The 20,244-nt window shown below is 41.8% G+C and overlaps 1 protein-coding gene across 2 annotated transcripts in view; it reads left to right on the top strand.

The window, feature by feature from the left end:
• CBFA2T2 (CBFA2/RUNX1 partner transcriptional co-repressor 2) overlaps nucleotides 1–20,244 on the top strand; it is a 97,472-nt gene that overhangs the window by 15,108 nt on the left and 62,120 nt on the right. The window contains exon 1 of one of the 2 annotated variants that reach the window (XM_073309911.2): nucleotides 16,884–17,976. The exons of the other annotated variant lie outside the window; for it this stretch is intronic. The gene's annotated coding sequence lies outside the window, so the exon portion shown is untranslated. Of the gene's footprint in view, nucleotides 1–16,883; nucleotides 17,977–20,244 lie in introns of those variants that run through there. 2 annotated transcript variants of the gene reach the window in all.

Genomic DNA, 20,244 nt, shown 5'->3' with positions numbered 1-20,244 from the left:
GAGGATGCAAGGGAAGTTTGCACTGCTTGTGGTTTTGCAGGTTTCAAAATATTTTGTGTACAGAAAAGAGAATCATGTACCCGTGGCCCTGTGTTTCATTACACAACTCGTAATAGTCTTATACAAAATACACTTTGGAGGTTTGTATTGCAGCCTTAATGAGAAAGGTCCATAAAGGAGAGGTCTTGCAGGTCTTTCATGAAAATCTCTGCACTTCATGAAATGCTCTGCTGTTTCTTCATTAAAACAGGATTATCTACTTGAGATTATCCATTCCACATGGGTTGGGCAAGCAGCACTCTTCCATTTTCATGTTAAAATCCTCTAGGCTACAGACAGCCATTGTAAATCGGCTGAGGTAAGGAAGAGTTTTTAGTATCCAGGAGGCTGAGCAGTGCAGAGTTTTGGAAATGTGACTTGAGATGAGAGGAGCTTTTATAAGTGTCAGTTCAATTATGTTTGACTTTTGGACCCATGGGACAGATTTGTGGGTTGTCTTTGCAAACGGCATCTTCAGCAATTCTTAACATTCAAGAGTCCTGTCTCAGAGATTCCTTCTGGCCTTCACTAATCACTTTTTTTTTTTTTTTAATCTAAACCTTAGAGAAAGAGTTCAGAGTTTTTCTAGACATGACACCAAGCAAATCAGTCAGGCAAATAGCTTCCATTTGCATAGAGATCTTCTGTATGGTGACCCCTCAAGCTTCTTTTGAAATGATGCCCTCAACCAGATTATTATGGTTGTCCTTGTTACACCCAAACATAGCATTGGCCACTGCAAAACTTTATCCCACTTCTAATGTAAGTTTATTGCATCTGATCCAGTTTCATAAAACTTAAATTCTAGTAAAGGTTCATCTCACTTGGGAAATACCTTTCACATAATCTTTTCCATATTTGGGCTGGGCAGGCTGAGAGAACTCACCCCTGTATATATGAGTACAGTATCTTTTCACCATTCTATACACCATGTCTGCAGTCGCAGTATGAACATCCCGTTTGCTTCCGTGGAAGCTTACGGGGAGTGGTCACGGTGGTGGTGAAGGTAGAAGTATCAATACATGTGGCAATCAGATTAATTACATAGTATTTTAGTTGTAATAAGAATTTGGACTCTTTAGGTCCTTTTTGAACTACTTTATTGTCCAAGCTGCAGGACCAAGTTGCACACAGGCGTAATTAGCCAACATATGAAAAATGGAGGTACTCCTTTGTTACAATGGACATGCCTTTGACATTTTCTCTAGATTTATAAACAAATAAAATAGAGCATATGTAAGGCTCTAGGTGCCTCTGCCATAAATTACAAAAACAAATAAAAACGTACATCACCAAAACTCCCCTCCCTTCTGCACATCTACCCCCAGTCAAAACCCACCCTGTTTTGTAGTATGTGTCTTGCAATGTGCGCTGCAGGCTAGCAGTCCTGGGCTATTTTAGATGTGGGGGAGCTTTTTCCAGAACTGAGGTCCCCTTTGGAGAATGCTCTAATGCCAGGCCCATCTCTTTTAAGTTATTGGGGTCCAGCTGGTGTGCCTCTGCTGATTGTGTGCATCAGTACAGCTGGAGGAGAGAGCCATTTAGGGCTTTATTGATCAAAACCAACACTTCATCTAAAGTCTGAAAAACCAACAGGCAGCCAGTGCAGATCATGGAGCACAGGTGTCATGCACTGTCAGCTGGAAGCATAACTTAATAGTGCAGAAAGCAGCAGCCTGCCTATCTTAAATTTCTGGATTGATTTAAAGTGTTAACCCCAGGTAGCAATTCTGAGGTGACAAAGACAAGGATAACAGTTGCCAGATCCACATCCAAAACAAGCATTTACAATTATCTAGCCAGGCGCAGGTGGTAAAATGCTTTCCTGGACATTAATGCTGTATGATCATTTGTGTACCAACCCAACCCCCAGATTACACTCATGCATTACAGTTGATAGCATCTCACCCTTGATCAAATATAGTGAAAATACGCTAGCTGTATCTTCCAGTTGCTTCCAGCATCAACTCACTGTCATCTGGACTGAGTTTCAACCTGTTTCCTCTCCTCTATGCTCATTCTCCCTGGGACAGTGGGCCTGACACTTAACAGCTGTCCAGGTCAAGAATATTTTTTCTGTCTGACTTTCAAACTTAATATGTGGGCCATTAAGAAACCTTTTCTTATTGATGATTAATGGATCTTGATACTTTACATTTGTGTGAAAGTTGCGTTTTTAAAAAAATTATGGTTTAGGGTTGGCAAAAAACCGACCACATGAGACTCCAAGGACTTCATTGTTTTTGCTGAACTGTCAATCAAAAGCTAAGCAAATGTAAGTGACCCTTGTTCAATATAAAAATCTATGTGCCAAATTTCAGATCAGTGGCGTTTGAAATGGCCAACATTTTAAGTGACCAAATAGGATTCACAGTCAAAATGCTGATATGGCCTTAACGACATCAGTACTATAGGGAGCTGTTATAACTTTTATCTGCTTTTAAAGCACAAGGCATGGATGTGAAAGGCCAGGTGTTTGCCTTTAACTGCAGCTGCACCATCTGAGCAAACAGGTGGAGATGCTCAGGGTAGTCATCAAAACGCAGCTGATAAAAGTTAAGAAGACATCTAATGTGCTATTTTACATGAGTAAAATGGACCCCAAGTGGAATCACGTGCAATTAAACACAGCTTTACCTTAACATAGGTGTTGGCTGGACACAGGATTAATAAAATGAACAAAAAATAATGTATGTTTCAGATGTGTTTGTTCTCTCTGGGCAGCAAAGCTGTCAAATCAAACCAGCCATTTCAAAAACTGTTTGTGGGTCACTGAACTTTGGGCAGTTATGCCTACTTCACAGGACTCTTAATGCCAAACCCTGCACGTTACTGAGAATGTTGTACTTTAAAATTGATGTTTTTTGCTGTCTCCCTTGAGGTCAATTCTGTTTCATTTAAATTAATGATTAAATTGAAAAAGATTGCATTTTTAAAATTGTTTTTTGTGTGAATTGGCCTGTTGGAATTTTCCATGGAACTATTTTGTAGGCAAACCCTGATTAACTTGAATCCCTGCACAAACTTTTGACAAACTGTTTAAACTAAACATAAAACCTCTGTAGAAGTCCTCTGATCTACAGTAGTGTGATGTTGTAATTCAGCAGATGTTTTTGTAATGTAAATGAAAATTCTACTCTTTGAATGGTCCTCTTAAAGGCTTGTACGTGTACATTTATTATTTATTGTGATTGCAGTAGTACCTGCAGGCCATGGTCTGAGCCCCATTGGGTGAGGCACTATGCAAACAGGTAGCTAACTATAAGTTAGTCCCTGGCTCAAAGTGAAAAGGAGTACTTGTGGCACTTTAGAGACTAACCAATTTATTTGAGCATAAGCTTTCGTGAGCTACAGCTCACTTCATCGGATGCATACTGTGGAAAGTGTAGAAGATCTTTTTATATACGCACAAAGCATGAAAAAATACTTCCTCCCACCCCACTCTCCTGCTGGTAATAGCTTATCTAAAGTGATCACTCTCCTTGCAATGTGTATGTTAATCAAGTTGGGCCATTTCCAGCACAAATCCAGGTTTTCTCACTCCCCCACCACACACACACACACACACAAACCCTCAAGAATGCTCAGGCATTCTTACAACTACAATACCCACCTGCGGAAGTGAAGAAACAGATTGATAGAGCCAGAAGAGTTCCCAGAAGTCACCTACTACAGGACAGGCCTAACAAAGAAAATAACAGAACGCCACTAGCCGTCACCTTCAGCCCCCAACTAAAACCCCTCCAACGCATTATTAAGGATCTACAACCTATCCTGAAGGATGACCCAACACTCTCACAAATCTTGGGAGACAGGCCAGTCCTTGTCTACAGACAGCCCCCCAACCTGAAGCAAATACTCACCAGCAACCACATACCACACAACAGAACCACTAACCCAGGAACCTATCCTTGCAACAAAGCCCGTTGCCAACTATGTCCACATATCTATTTAGGGGACACCATCACAGGGCCTAATAACATCAGCCACACTATCAGAGGCTCGTTCACCTGCACATCCACCAATGTGATATATGCCGTCATGTGCCGGCAATGCCCCTCTGCCATGTACATTGGTCAAACTGGACAGTCTCTACGTAAAAGAATAAATGGACACAAATCAGATGTCAAGAATTATAACATTCATAAACCAGTCGGAGAACACTTCAGTCTCTCTGGTCACGCGATTACAGACATGAAAGTTGCGATATTACAACAAAAAAACTTCAAATCCAGACTCCAGCGAGAGACTGCTGAATTGGAATTAATTTGCAAATTGGATACAATTAACTTAAGCTTGAATAGAGACTGGGAGTGGCTAAGTCATTATGCAAGGTAACCTATTTCCCTTTGTTTTTTCCTACCCCCCCTTCCTCGGACGTTCTTGTTAAGCCCTGGATTTGTGCTGGAAATGGCCCACCTTGATTATCATATACATTGTAAGGATGAATGCATCCGATGAAGTGAGCTGTAGCTCACGAAAGCTCATGCTCAAATAAATTGGTTAGTCTCTAAGGTGCCACAAGTACTCCTTTTCTTATTGTAAGGAGAGTGGTCACTTTAGATAAGCTATTACCAGCAGGAGAGTGGGTTTGTGTGTGCAGGGGGGGGGGGGGGGGGGGATGAGAAAACCTGGATTTGTGCTGGAAATGGCCCAACTTGATTAACATACACATTGTAAGGAGAGTGATCACTTTAGAAAGCTATTACCAGCAGGAGAGTGGGGTGGGAGGAAGTATTTTTTCATGCTTTGTGTGTATATAAAAAGATCTTCTACACTTTCCACAGTATGCATCCGATGAAGTGAGCTGTAGCTCACGAAAGCTTATGCTCAAATAAATTGGTTAGTCTCTAAGGTGCCACAAGTACTCCTTTTCTTTTTGCGAATACAGACTAACATGGCTGTTACTCTGAAACCTGGCTCAAAGTGTTCACAGTCTAAACACTTGACATCAAAAGGACTGTTCTCAGTGGTTGAAATTAAGCATGTACATAAATCTTTGCAGGATCAGGAGCCAATAATTTAATCCAAGGGGAATCCAACTGAATAGAAAATATGAAAACTGCAGGTTTTTGTCTTTGAAATATTCAGCACAGTTGTCATTTATTTGAAGTTACCTGATAGTTCATGATTTATTTATTTTTTAGCTTATTTGTCAAATACACCCTCTTGAGCACTGTATTTACACTGCTGTAGGAAGCTTTCAGTCAAGCAGTGCTGGGTGGGAGCAGGCCACTTGGATTTCTTTTAAAAATAAAGGGGCTGATGAGTCTAGTGGGGTGGGAGGAGGTATTGTTTCATGGTCTCTGTGTATATAATGTCTTCTGCAGTTTCCACAGTATGCATCCGATGAAGTGAGCTGTAGCTCACGAAAGCTCATGCTCAAATAAATTGGTTAGTCTCTAAGGTGCCACAAGTCCTCCTTTTCTTTTTGTATTATGATGATAAGGTACATTACTAATTAGTTCTATGTTGTGGTGTTGAGAATAAAACCCTATGCTTTTAATTAGAAAACGTGCATTTCTATGATGGACATATTCATGGCAGTGGGGCATTTTCCATTAATGAGGTATTTTTGATGGAAAAGTAATTTTTGAAAGCTTTGAGTATGATTTATTCCTTTGTATTTATTGATAACTCCACAAGGGACGTCACTATTTATTTGATGTGGCCAGGCGCTCATCTACCATGGTGGTGGGCAGCAGTATAAAACCCTAAAATAGACAGGTCAGCTTAATCCTCTGTCAGGAATAAGCAAAGCCAAAACACACAGATTTACACTGAAAAGTGCCAGGCTTGGAGTTTTGATGATGCTCACTGCACTTCCCTATTTGAACTGGACCCATGCTTTCTAGGTAGCTACTAATGGTTAGCATTGGTGTAGTTCTTAAGTTTGTAATGGAAGGTGGGTTGGTGTGTTCTGTCAGCATACACTTGATTTCAGATGTTTCTCCTGTGGCACTGGCTTAATATTAGTTTTTGAGACCTAACACAACATGTAAGGGAAGTTACAGTGCATAATATGTTTGTCCAATGAAATAAATTCACAGCGAGTAATGCTACTGTATTTACGGTGTTAACTTAAGTTGCAGTTTTACTCTGAAAAGGTGTCTGTATAAAAATGGCCCCATGCTACATAGCAAATCTGCCCTTGTGTGAGTATTCAGTCATATCTGCTCACTTTAGTGACTAAAACAGTTTTTTTCTGCTTTTTCCTCCTGTTCACCCTGCTGAGCCAGCACACCTAAGGGAACGAGCTGGAGTTGATATCTTTCTTGTGTATCCTCAACGGAATTGTTTATTAAATTCTAGAGACAAAGGTGGGGGAGGTAATATCTTTTATTGGACCAACTTCTGTTGGGGTGAGAGACAAGCTTGCTGTCTTACACAGAGCTGCTCTTCTTCTTCAGGTGACCCTCAGTCCCATCATAATTTTTTGTCTGTGAATTTTAAAAGAGCTTAGACTATTTTTGCTCAACGTAGCAATCCAAGAGCTCACTTAGGAGAAGCACTTCTCACCAAACTTGTAGGAATGCTAATATTGTTCCTGGAAACTTGTAATCGTGAACCTCCTCGTGACATACTTCATGGTGCTGGAAGAAAGCCTCATTTGTGACAAAAGGTGAAGGTAAAGATTTTCAAACATGTTGGCGTGGAAGTTGGGCTCCTAAATCCATATTTAGGGGTTTACAGATTTAAGTGGCCCAATTTTCAGAGGGTACTGAGCAAGGTGAAGGGCTGCTGCTGCTGCTGCTGCTTGAGGCACCTTTGCAAAATGAGGCAACCTTTTCTTTAGTTTTCTTAGTATGGATTTTGGAGCCTAACTTTAGGTCCCTAGACTTGGCATAAATTTTGTCCTGAGGTAAGTTTGTTCATGATATAGTAATAGTATCACATTTTTCTTTAGCAGATCACGAAGTGCTTGACAAAGGAAGTCAGTGTCATTATTGCCATTTTACAGATGGGGAAACTGAGGCACAGAGTGACGCAGTGACTTGCTCAAGGTCAGCCAGCAGGTCAGTGTCAGAGCTGGGAGGAGAACCCAGGTCTCACAAATCCCAGTCCGGTGATCTCTCCACTAGACCACATTGCCTCCTTAAAACAGTGCAGAATCAGGAAAAAATAACTTTGCTGGGCAGGATTTAGAACATAACAACGGCCATACTGGGTCAGACCAAAGGTCCATCTAGCCCAGTATCCTGTCTTTCAGCAGTGGCCAATGCCAGGTGCCCCAGAGGGAATGAACAGCACAGGTAATCATCAAGTGATCCATCCCCTGTCGCCCATTCCTAGCTTCTGGCAAACAGAGGCTAGGAACACCATCCCTGCTCATCCTGGCTAATAGCCATTGATGGACCTATCCTCCATGAACTTATCTAGTTCTTTTTTGAATTCTGTTATAATATTGGCCTTCACAACATCCTCTGGCAAGGAGTTTCACAGGTTGACTGTGCGTTGTGTGAAAAACTATTCTTTGCTGTGTTTGCAACCCAAACACTGAAGCTACTGGGTAGTGAGAGCCAGACTGGACCTGGGCTGACTGCCAAGATACAAGTAGTTGCTCTTGAAGATCCCACTAAGTGCTTATCTGCATCTTTAGGTTCCTAAATACCTTTAAAAATTGGCCTTTTGTACTTAGGTAGCCGCCAGTTTTTGCTCTGAGCCATAGTGCCGTGGTTGCTGCTGCATCACTATCCCAAGCAATGCTGCCCAAAAGCTATTGACTCTTCATGGCGCAGCCCGACATTGTCCGAGAAGGAGCAATGATGAGGGCTGCCGCTGCCTATCAATAATGGGGATATTTGAACAAGCAAGCAGTTAGCCATACTTCTCCCCAGTTCCTTCCTTCTCCCACTCCTTCTCCGTGCTCCCCCAGACAAAGATCCCAGCTGGCTGGGCTGGCAGGCTGCAGAGGAACAGCCTCCTGGGTCCCTCCCTCTCTCCTTTGGTTTATTGATTGAGGTGTATGCTTTTGGAGGTGCAATGAGCATTTGAGGCAGGGAATGAAGGGTATGGGGAGGTAGCTGAACTTGGCGTAAATGTGTCGGGGATGAAAGGAGTAGAATGAGTTTATTTTGGGGACAAGTGATTGATGGGGTTCTGTATGTCTAAGGAATAGCTGGGGAGTTGAGGGTAGAATTTGCAGGGATGATGGAATTTCGGGAAGGAAGAGAAGAACTTCACAAAGGAGAGAAACAGGATGGTAAAGGAAGGAAAGCGAAAAGATGCTGAAAATGTGCAGGAGAGACACCAAGAAGGAAGGAAAATTAGGAGCAAAGGGCAGTGTGAAGGGAAGAGCAAATGAAAGGGAGACGCTGGAATTTACAATCTTAAAAGTTACAAGTTGGTGGGAGAACAAACACTTGCAATAAGTTGTGCATCAACTAATATCTTTGCATGTTCCAACACCACAGCATGGCTGAAATCCGACCATTCTTTGTCTGACCTCCACTCTTTTCCCTTGGCCATTCTGGTTTTTGATTGGCTTCCTGTACTAAGTGAAACCACAACCTTTCAAACTCCTCCAGGCAGAATGAAAGGCACATGGCATCAGTGTAAGAGGAGCCCCTTGCAGTCTACTGTGCTTGGGTGGGCGTGCTGGTTCTTTCGTAAACTAATAGCTCCCAGCAGTGCTGCTAAATCAGACTTCATGGAGCCAAGAGCTGAGAGCTTGAAATACCACTGCAGGCACAAAAGGTCTGTCTCTTTTCCAACTGCCACCATTTGTTATGAGGCTAATGATCCAGAGGCCCAATTGACAACAAGAGCAGGCTGCCAAAGATTGCCTTTGGGAGGAAAAAGTTCACATTTAGATAAAAACAAAACCGAAAGTTAAGTCACCCTTTATTTTTTGTCTTTGATCAGGGAGGGGCATGAGAGAATTCCATTCAGCATTACATCTGCAAAACTAACAAAAGTTTGGCAACAATCGGCATTCTTATTTATATTACTTCATTGGAAAGTGCTACTTCAAATCCATTAGTTGGTGGTTTGCAGTGCAGTGTTGGTCACAATTTTATAGCTTCTGGGTGCACTGCAAAATAGTCTTTTAAAGAGAGGTTGTGGTTTGGGTTAGAAACTTGGGTTTTAAAACTCAAGTTATCGGGTTAGTGACTGCTGTAGTCTGCCATGAAAGCAAACCTGGACTAGATGACCTATTGAGGTCCCTTCCAGCCCTACATTTCTATGATTTCCTTCTGTGCCTCTCCAGTACCATAACATATTTAGGCACTGTAATCACGCAGAGGTAGTAAGGTACATGGGGAAGCAGCCACTTGATAGCAGATATTATTCAACTAAAATTTTGGGGTTTTTTAAATGCAATTTCAAAAGAAAACCAACAATATTATTTCTGTGTAATGCTTGTGAATAAGAAATAGAAACCCATGTTGAGGGGTTAAAAACCTCTATTAAAATAGAGATGTGATGACAAAGAAACAAAACAAGCTATTGGCTGGGTTGGGAAAAGTATCAGCCTTTAAGGAATAAAGTAATGATAGAGGGAAGTACAATACCAGGAAGTAAACTGCCTCTGTGGGACAGTATGTTTCACAGCTTACTTGAGGTGTTTGGGATCCATCACATTCATTTTATTGTGAATGTTATTCCTACAACAAGAGAGAATTCAGCAAATCACAGCATTGAAAATTCCTGTTTCAGTAGATTTTTAACAGTCTCTGCTACTGTTTTCCTAGATCTTCCGCTCTTGGGGGGGGGGGGGAGGGTTGGGAGGGGGAGGGACTAAGGTTTGAATAATTGTTTGGGGTGGGGTTCAAAGTGAATTGAGGGATGCTTCTAACAAGTCCTGTATATCCCAAGGATGTGCAAAAGAAGAGTGATGTGACTGAACATGGAAACAGGCTTTCAAAACTCTCTAAATGTGAATGCACAGTCATTTCAACCTGTGAGACAGGACTTGTGGGCACAAAGGGACACAAAAGATTGAAGCCCTTTAAATACATAGCCCAAAATGTCAAAGATTTTCAGTGTGGTTTATAAGAGAGTAATGCTGGAGGGTTTTTGAAGTGACTGAGTGTGGTGATTGAGTTTGCCAGAAAAAGATTTCAGCCAGTTTACATTCCAAAGGTGGTAAATATTCCTAATCATCCTGACTGAGATGACTAGTTAAGAAAGATAAGAGTTGCAGAAATGGGAGTTATGAGGATATATATCTTTTTAATGAACACCTGAAGTTGAACGAATCCAGAATCTTGTATCTTTTCATCCTGCCACTTGGAAAATATTGTTGTTACAGAGCTATTGAACTAACTGTTTAAATTTAATCCTCTGCAGGCTGGGTTTTACTCTTTCCAAATAGGATTACTCATATTTTCCATATTTCAGTGTTTGGTTTAAATACCCGTGACGGCTACAGGGACTTGGATTTCTGGTCAGGGCAAGGGTGTTAGATTTAGAAAAAGTTCCTTTTGTTGGAAAGGATACAAAATTCTCAGGTATTTTTTTTCTTCACTTGTGAGGTAGAGTGGCAACAATGAACAGGTAACCTTTCCTTCCATTTTTCTCATGTGGAAAACATTATCTGTACAAATTCAGTAGACTGCATTGTAGTAAGTGTCTGTCTGCTTAATTCATTGCTCTTGAACTTTCATTCCCAACTCACTTCTTAGCCCACCTTGCTGTTAAATGAAATTCCTTGCATCCCCAGTTCAAACTTTGAAATAAGTTGACATCACCTGGTGTATATTCTCCACCTACCAGACTGCGGGGGGTGGGGTGGTGAGAGCTTGGGATCTTGCAGCGGGGTGGTGGGGTAGGGGCTTCTGCCCAGCGGGGAGAGGGGTATCAAGGCTTCAGCTTCACAGGGCACACCTGCCGGGGCTTTGGGCTTCCACAGCAGTGGGGCTGAAGCCCCGACAGGTGCAACCCTGTCTCTCGAACTTCTGAAGATTGTCTTATGTGGTTCAGAGGGTCAGTAAGTTTGGTCACTCCTGACATAGTAAAACCAAATGGTAAAACCCTGACTGCTTAGTGCATGTAAATAATCAACATTAATTGCACTGGTACCAACAGGTGGCCAGCCTGTTATGGTAGACAAGCCTGCTAACAGAATCGGCCATGTGCTGGTTTAAACAATGAACTTGTTGAAACAGGTATGTTTAAGTGTACTGAATTTACTGCACACCAAGAGATCTAATCTCCAGTCAGTGCACCTGAGAGGATGGCTTCCGTGCAGCACTCTTGCGAACTTGAATGAGCATTATCCATGTTTCCCCCCAGACAGCAATAGGCAGTGAGCTTCCCCTGAACCTTCAAAAGCATCCAAGTCTGCTGTCCCTTCCTGGATCTAGTGGCTTTCATATAAGGAATAAAAGGGGCAACCAAACGTTTGACTTTCCTGCCAAACTTGGAGACTAGAAGCGGAGAAGGATTCCAATTGGTTTCCATCGCATTCCATTTAGCATGAATTTACAGTTTCCATTTACCCTGACAAATGACTTTGGCTGCCCTGGTACTTTTGGATTTATTTTCTATGCAGTGGAAAGTGGGGAGCTTAAAACGGTAAATACTTTCCATGGTTGCCATGAACAAATGTGAGGTGTCTTTCCAAGATAGGAGCCCAGAAAGCAAAAAATAAAGCCACGGTGCATCATGAAATATGTGAGGAATTTAATAGAAGTTAAAGCACGTTCAGATTTTCTCTGTTTGCCGGGGAAATGGACTGTGATAGGCATAAAAATTCCACTGGAAACTGGAAAAATTCTCCAGATTTCTCTGCTTTCCCAGAAACCACAGCTAGCAGCATATATCAATAGTCTGCAGTGTTCAAGCTTTGTTTTCATAGTTCTTTCCATGGAACGTTCCCATGTGAAGAAAGTAGAACCAGATTAATGCACAGAGACGGGGAGAGCAATTTTCCTAGCCGCTGCATGCAGTATTAGTTCTTTCCATGGTGGTGTCCGCGCACAGTATCAACATCTGGATTGCAGAATCCTTAGCGATGGCTGCTGTCAGAGCAAGCTAGCTAGTTGCCTGTTTTAACTAGGGATCCTGCTTGATGTCTGTCAATTTACATGGTTTATTTTTTCTTGTTGGTAGGTCTTGTCTTTATATTTTTTCCTTCTGCTGGCAAAGGCGCAGGGAGTGGATGGTTAGCTTAGCAGAAAATTTGATTCAAGAGACCTGCTCCAGAGAAATACCACCATAGTTGAAGGATTTGCTTTGTTTCTCAGTTGCTGAGCTTTTGTAGTAAGGAGTCACCGATAACTTATTTTGAAATACTTTCCTTTGTAAAGAAAAGTAAACGATACAAAACCATTCCCTTTTGGTCTAGTGAATGGAATACTGAGCAAGGGGTTTGGAGATGGGTTGCATTGATGGGCTGTGTGACCATGGGCAAGTCACGTAAGACTTGATCCAAAGCTCATGGAAGTCAATGGAAAGACTCCTGTTGACTTCAGCAGGCTTTGGATGAGGCCTCTAATCAAGGTTCACTCGCCTTTGTAAAGTGATTGATAGCTATAGATTAAAAAACATCCATATAAGTGCATATTTTTCTTTATTACAGTGATGCCTCTTTCTGTCACAATGGGTATATCTACGCTGCAAATAAAAACCCGTGACTGGCCTGTGCCAGCTGACTTGGGTTCCCAGGGCTTGGGCTGAAGGGCTGTTTTGTTGCAGTGTAGGCTTCCTGGTTTGGGCTGCAGCCTGAGCTCTGGGACCCTCCCACCTCAAAGGGTCCTAGAGCCCGGGCTCCATCCCAAACTCGGAGGTCTACACAGCAATGAAACAGCCCCACAGCTTGAGTCCAACGAGCCTGAGTCAGCTGGCATGGGCCAGCTGCAGGTGTCTAGTTGCTGTGTAGACAGACCCTATAAGGCTACTCAGTGCAGTGCATCTCTGTTCACCTTCATGAGAAGTGGGTATGTCTCTTCTCTTGTTTTGACACAGGCAAGTAAAGTAACATTTTAAATTCTCTTTTAAATTTGGTAAAGGGTGGGCAAATTTTCCTAATAGCTCTGTAACGCTGAATTAATATATCTGTAAACTGTTTTTAACATCCTTGACGTCTCTGATTTTTCTCCACTTAAAAACTATTTTCAGGGTTGTGAAAATAAGGGGAAAGATTTGTTTTGCCGCTGAGTGACAATTGACTGCTACAACAAAAGTTAGTGGTCTCAAAGGCATTCTTGCATATAACGACTTGAAATAAAATTTTGTAGGACATTGGGGTTTTGTTTTTTTTTCTTTAAAAATACCTAAGAATAAGTTGTTTGGGGGGAATCCTCAACAATTCATGTGCCTGTTGACAAAGTAGTTTTCTTCTGATGGCTCCTCAGAAGCTTTCTGCCATTGATGGGGTGGTATCATGAAGTGCCCTTGCTATCAGAGTAGCTTTCTGTCATTTTAATAACACTGGTACGACACATCCAATCAAAGCCACTAGTACAACAAGGATTTGAAAAACTTGTGTATACTGCAATGTGCCTCTTTGCACAGAGTATGGATGTGGTCCCAATCACACACCTCAAGGCGTGGGAATCTTAGTCGCCCATGGTTATACTCTGAAAAGTGGCTCTCTTAAAAAGGCACTGTGAGGCTTCATATTTGTATCCAAATGACTTGAGCGACTTTGCTCATGTTACAAGAAAAAAGATGTTTGACCAGATCCATCTGGGCAGTGTGTCCATATTACACTGCAACATGTGGGGAATCTGATTGTAGAGCTGGTATATTTGGCCCTGGGAGGATCATCCCACCACATGGGGGACTTATACGGTCATAGAGCCTCCTCTGCTACACCCTCACACTGCTGCCAGCATATGGGGTTGACTAGAGGAAAGATGATGTGGCTGGGACTTTCTTGTGCTGTGTCTGTTCCTGACTGCAGTTTTGGCCTCTTGGGGCCGTTTGCAGCCAGAGTTAAAGCAGTCTATGCCTGTTCTAATTTATACTTGGGAACTAGCTGTATGTACAGCAGAATTGGGTGGAAATCAAGAGCAAGCTCTATGCCATCTTTTTGTATTCTCCGCCTCCCCCGCCCCGCCCTTTAATCTGTGCTCCTTAGCAGTAGCTGACAATAGTCTGGCCTGTTTCTTTTAATGCTATATCCTGCAAACTCACTTTGAGTTCTGGAAACTGAGATGGGTTCTTTGGCTTATGCACGGTAACCAATAACAAGGGATTTTGCAGATGGAACCTAGTTGACAAAGCAAAAAAAAATAAAATAAAATAAAAATAAAAAAAATATTCAGTTCTCTCTCTCAGAGCTGGGCTAGCTACCAGGACTTAAAGGAAAAACTTTTTTTGTCACAAAACAAAGATATGAATCTGAACCACAGAGCACATCTGTTGAGTAAGGTGCCATTCTTATACAGTCATGCTTCTGACTGTATAAGGATGGTGAGATGCCCCCAGGGCCTCTGAATTTGGGGGAATACATTTGCACCGCAACAATAATAAAACAGTATTTAACAGTTTTTGTGAAGCTGTTGCATTAATATTTTCCCGGTTTCCCTAATTGTGTTGTTTAGTCCTTGGACTGAACTAGCTGTCCGCAGCTGTTGCAAATTGACTTTTCCCCTGGTGGTGTTTGGGACTGCAGGCCAAAACATGAGGAAAATAGTTCTTAAATTTTAAAATTTTGGGTTTTTTTATCTTTTTTAAACTTGTTTTTGTCTGCATAACTAAGATGCACTTTTTTTCTCTCTTGTTTTGTGAAATATTGAGAGCCTCAGTATTTTGCATGTGCTTTGTAAAAGGCGATAAACACACCCAAAACCCTAACTTTTTCAAATGAAACCTCTCATGAACAGATTAGTACTTCACCTGCTTTAATCTCTCCGATGTAAACTGTTTTACAGAACAGTTGCATAGCTGTAGGGGACTGATTGCAAATGTAAACTCTGGTTCAATTTCTTTGGGGCAGAAAGGCTAAATGTGTCAGCTCTCCAAGTGATACCCTCCCCTAGCCGTTGGAATGAATCACGTCGTTCAGATGTACTATACTAATAACAAGCATAGTTGAAAGTGAACTCTCTTGCAAAGGGAAACTATTGTAAAGGGACACTTAGGTTTACTAATTTCCATTTGAACCCTTTCTTCTCAAGGAAACTGAAATTTTAACATCATTTTGTTATAGCTAACTTTCTTATTGATGCACTGACACCTTGGTTGTCACTTCATGGGACATAGAGATCTGAGAATAGGCTGAAACTAGTGCCCCCTGTGCTGGCTGGTTGACTGACTGTAGAGCACAAATAAATAGAGGCTTTGGGGATATTTGAATAGACCTTTTTTTTTTTTTAATAGTTAAATATAGAAAACAATCCCCACCAACTAAGTTTTAAGAGGGGTGAAGCCTTGTGATTGAATGACTTCATATGTTATTTAGGAGGAAATTCTCCTTTGTGAGCAGACACCCCATTACCATGCTCTGACAGAGTGCTGCCCAAAGGGAAGGATGGCACACATGTTCGGTCCTGTAAATCCTGATTGTGGCTCTGTGGGCTGAAACTCCAAAGCTGAAGACAGAAGCATGTGTGAGTCCAGGGTGTTGTTATTACTGAGTTGGTAGGGGGCACGCTCAAGTGACTGGAGTTCTTTCCCTCAGTACCTCTAACCCCACCCTTGCTGCTTAGGAAGGACTAGCTCCGTCTCCCACAGAGAACTGTTTTAACCTTTACTTTAAAAGCTCCTCCTCTCCCTCCCTATCCCCTTCTATTCCACCCTCCCAAGAGAAATGAGGCGTTCTTGACTTGACTTGGGAATGATGAGAAACAGGGCAAACTGGGGATGAAGAGGGAGATGAGACACTGAAGTGGCCATGTCTGTTGTGAGCCTGGGGCTGTGGGTTTCTGAGGACCAGTAACCAAACAAAGCACTGGGAATTTAATAACTGAGAACCACCCTTACCAGTTTTGGGTCAGTAATTGGCCAGCATCCCTGGGTTCTAATTGTCTGAGGCCATTCATTTTCTGTATAAGTTCCAGTAGCCTGGGGCCTGTTCCTGCAAGTATTTTTATCATACATAGTACTCTCTGCCTGGAGTAGTCCCATTGCACGTTGGCCCTTAGATATCATTGTGGTAGAATCATGCAGTAAAATTCTCAGGGAAGCTAAATAACTATCTACCATCCATCATCAGCCACCTCTGCCATATTTGTGCCAATGATCTTCAGAGAATTACATCTTAATCAGGATTTCCCCTTTTTTAAGTCAGCATTTGGTAGTCTTGGCAATGTTGGGCTTTACATTGTCATTAGGTGCTGGGAGTTTTGTTGAGCTGCCTAGCTTTCAGACAAATAGATGGGAAACTTTCAGTGTTGCCCACAGGATTTTTAAAAGGGCCATGTTACATGTTTGAACCTGCACAGCTCAAGGAAGTCCCCAGAGGCAGTGTGGTGGTGCGGTCACCTCTTTCCTCCTTCAAGGAGCTGAAGCAGTGTGGAACTCAAGTAGGGACCCTTGTATGTGGGGCACTGTCTGTGGAAGTGAACTGTGCAACCCCTAGTTCCCAGCATCTGGCTCCATGTGTGAAGCACTGGTGCAATGTGATCACTGTAGCTGCTGCCGGCTGAGGTCTGTTGTTGTCCAAGGTGTATGTTGGTGAGTGGCTACAGCAAAGTGAGAATCCTGGCAGAGGTGCTTACCTGTTGCAGAGCTATCATGTCTAAGGCTATGCTTACGCTTAGTGGTAGATAGGCACAGCTGTAGCGCTTCAGTGTAGATACCTACTGCAGTTATGATTGGGGTTCCCCTCTTGCTGTAGTAAATCTACTCCCTGAGAGGCAATGGCTAGGTAAACAGAAGAATTCTTCCTTTGAACAAGTGCTGTCTACACTGGGGGGTTAGGTCAGTTTGGGGTGGTGGATTTTTCACATCCCTGAGCGACATAGCTGGGTCAATCTAATTTTTTCTAGTGTAGACCAGCCCAAAATACTTTACGGAAACACTCCAAGTTGGTTGTGTCCAATGGCTTTCTTCTATGAGCTTCCTTGATTACTGCTAAAAAAAAGATTTATCCCATGAATCCACTATACATAGCACTAAACAATAAGGCATGTTTTTCTTTAACAGTTCACCTCCTCTGTGATTAGTATGTTACGTATTTAATCACTCCCCCTCTGAGTTTTCCAGCCCTGGTTATATATTCTTGCACCATGAGAATAGTATCTTCTTATTGCTTCTAATTGTTAACACATGCCAGCTTTGCAATTTTGCAAACTGGGACTGAAATTTGAAGGCTGTTTACACGAAAGATTTACATGTACTAGGAAACCTTCAGAAAATTAATTTGTTTACCAAACAGTTTATCCAAATCCAGGTTTTAAAACTGAGTGCTAAAATTAAGGCTCTCTTCAGCACTACAGGCTGCCTACGAGAATAATTTACAACAGGCATTCTCCACAAACAAGAGCTGTGTAAGCATGAAGGCATAAAGGATTTTGGAAGGGTCAGTCCAGTTGAACGTCCAATAGTCTTATCCTTTGAAGCCCCTCTTCACAGGGAGCTAGCATGGATTGTTGTAGCACAGTATCAATGTTATTGTCAGCCATAAACAAATTATGGGTATTTAACAAGTTAATGTCAAAGTGGCTGAGAGTCACTGGTAGGTGTGTGCTTAGTGACATCAGCTGGCAAGGAGCCCTGGTAACAGAGAGAGAGAGAGAGAGAGAAAGAAGGGAGGGTGTGTGTCTATATCTGGGTATTCTGGCGAGGTAAAGAGCTGGTCTGTTTGGCTGGACCTTCCCATCTGGGATCCATCTGTGTTTCCCTGGGATCGGACAGGCGGCTCTAGTCAGTGAGAAATCGCAGATGTGAGAGAGCTGACACATGTCCAGCTAATGAAAGAAGGAAGGCTGGTCTGAGGCTGTGCTCGAAGATTAAGAGCAAAAAAAGAGGAGCATTTTATTTATGTCGAAGAAATTAGGTGAATTCTACAGCAGCTGGATTGTTGTAACCTGGATATTTCGGGTAAGCAATATTTTTAAATTTGATTTAAAAACATTTTTAAGAGGTTTAGCTGTGGGGTTTGTTTGTTTGTTTGTTTTTTTGTTATGCTGTTTTGCTGTGTGCTAATTTTTAAGAGTAGAAACATTTTTCTGTTGTGTGGATCAGTTGAACCTTGAGCTCAGATCGTGTGAGAGGGTGTATGTCTGTGTATGTGAACCCTTACATATGCAGTGCTTTGCAATGTCGCCCTCCCCTCTCTAACCATCTCATCTCGTTTAGACTGCAGTGGTTCTGCTGGTAAAAACTTCAATAGATGAGCTGATTTGGTACGTGGATTATGCAGCTAAAAAAATAGTAAACTATTTTTCTAAGGAGAACTGCGTTAGAGCTTTCTGTTCTTTACATTGCGATGGAAGGGTTTGGTTTTCCTGGGTAGAAGGCTAGCATTGATCATTTCGTTGTCTAATGGGAAATGGAAAAGTGGGAGGATTTTTTTAATGCAATGTGTTTTTCATTGTGGCAAGCTATATTCTCAGTTTTGCAAAATCATATTTTATAAACTGAGATTTATAATATAGGAGTAAATTTATAGGGTTGTGTCTCCTCCATCAGCTCCCAAATGTTCTTAATTTTAATGCTTCCCCCCACACACACATTTTTTCTCTGCATTGTGCGTGAGAATGCTACCTTTTTGTCTTTATACTCTCAAAAGCAGCTATTGATGCTACCAACATTTAAATACCTCAGTTCAGTTTTGTGATGTAGTAACATCTCTTTGCTGTTAAAATTTATATTGCAAGGCTACTGTACGTTGGATTCCATTTTATTCTACTGGAATTCCCAATCTTGCATATACATCTTAAACCTGCTTTTTGTTTTCCTTTTTTTTGCAAAGGTTCAGCAGTTTTAAAAAGGTTCCTCTGATCCATCAGGGCATACTACTGTAAAAATTATACCGTTGAACACCCGGTGAGCTATTGACACTGGGGCTGAATGTTTGTGTATTCCACTAACAATTATTGGCTCTCTTTTTGCATCACTAAACTCCAGAGCTACTGCATTTATAATCCATTGTGTTCCCCTTATGCTCATCCATGAAATGCTGCCCAGTTGCACCAAATATACCAGAATCCACACTTAAGTTCTGAAGGCTAAAAGTGAGGGTGGGAAACCTTGCTACAGAATCATAGATGGAAAATATTTGTTGGGTTATCTACTACATCTCCCTGCCAGTGCAGGACTATTCCCTATTGTACACTTACTAGTGCTTTGTACAAGCTAGTTTCAAACCTGTCAAGTGTCAGGGCTTCCCTTGGGAGAATTGTTCCACAGCCTGATAGAGCTCACTGGCAGCAAGTTTATCCCGCTAGTCAGCCTAAATGTCCCTATTCTTAGTCTCATTTCATTATTCTTACTTACATGCTCTTACCATCTTAAATAATTTTCTTTATCTTGAGTTTGCAAACATTCACTGGGTGTAGGCTGTTTCCGTATGCTTTGCAAGCCAACACCTTGGCTGATGAAAGTGACTCTGCACATGGGCATCTAAACCTTGCTGTTTGTCTCTTGATTTCCAACACCTAGGAAGTAGCTGTGAAAGCATACTGGGCAATGCTGTGCAAATTAACATCCCAGAACATGCCAGAATGAAGGAAGAATGTCACAAACCATACAAGCGTGTGCAAATTCCTAACAGTGAAGTTTCATGTTATGTTTTATTTGCATCAGTGTGTGTGCTATTTCTGGTACAGTTGGGTAGCTTCAGCTATGATGGTATTGAAGACCTGCAGAATTTGCCAGAGTTAATGCTGTTACTCATTGAAATGACTTTACTCCATTTAAGACTTGATCCTGCAGTCACTATGCAAGCAAACTCCCAGTTATCAGGAGTTTTGCCCATGTTTGGACTGCACAATTGGGCTATTAGTCTTTATTTTAAACAACTAGCCTGCCGAATTCATGTTCGAGTTCTGCAGAAGACTGAGTCCTGAGAAAGAGAAGAAGAGATTAGAACAATACTGCAGGATGTTCAGGGAACATTTGGGGGAAAAAGTGCTTAGAACAGAGGTAACATCTAGCTATGTTTTTTTTTTTTTTTTTGTTTAACACCCACGGGTTGTCCAGAATTATATGGATAATCATTATAGATATATAGGAATGGGAGAGTGCATGGATAAAATAGGATCTGGTCAAACTATTCAGCTGTTCAAAAGAAGTGAAAGTTCATGACTTTGTATTAGTCTACTTAGGACCTTGCATTCTGCCACCCTCAAGAAGCAGCATCGCCTC

Source organism: Lepidochelys kempii, chromosome 13, assembly GCF_965140285.1.
Source record: "Lepidochelys kempii isolate rLepKem1 chromosome 13, rLepKem1.hap1, whole genome shotgun sequence".
NCBI lineage: Eukaryota > Metazoa > Chordata > Testudines > Cheloniidae > Lepidochelys > Lepidochelys kempii.
Note: the sequence above shows the minus strand (reverse complement) of the source record. Positions and strands in the feature narration are given on the sequence as shown.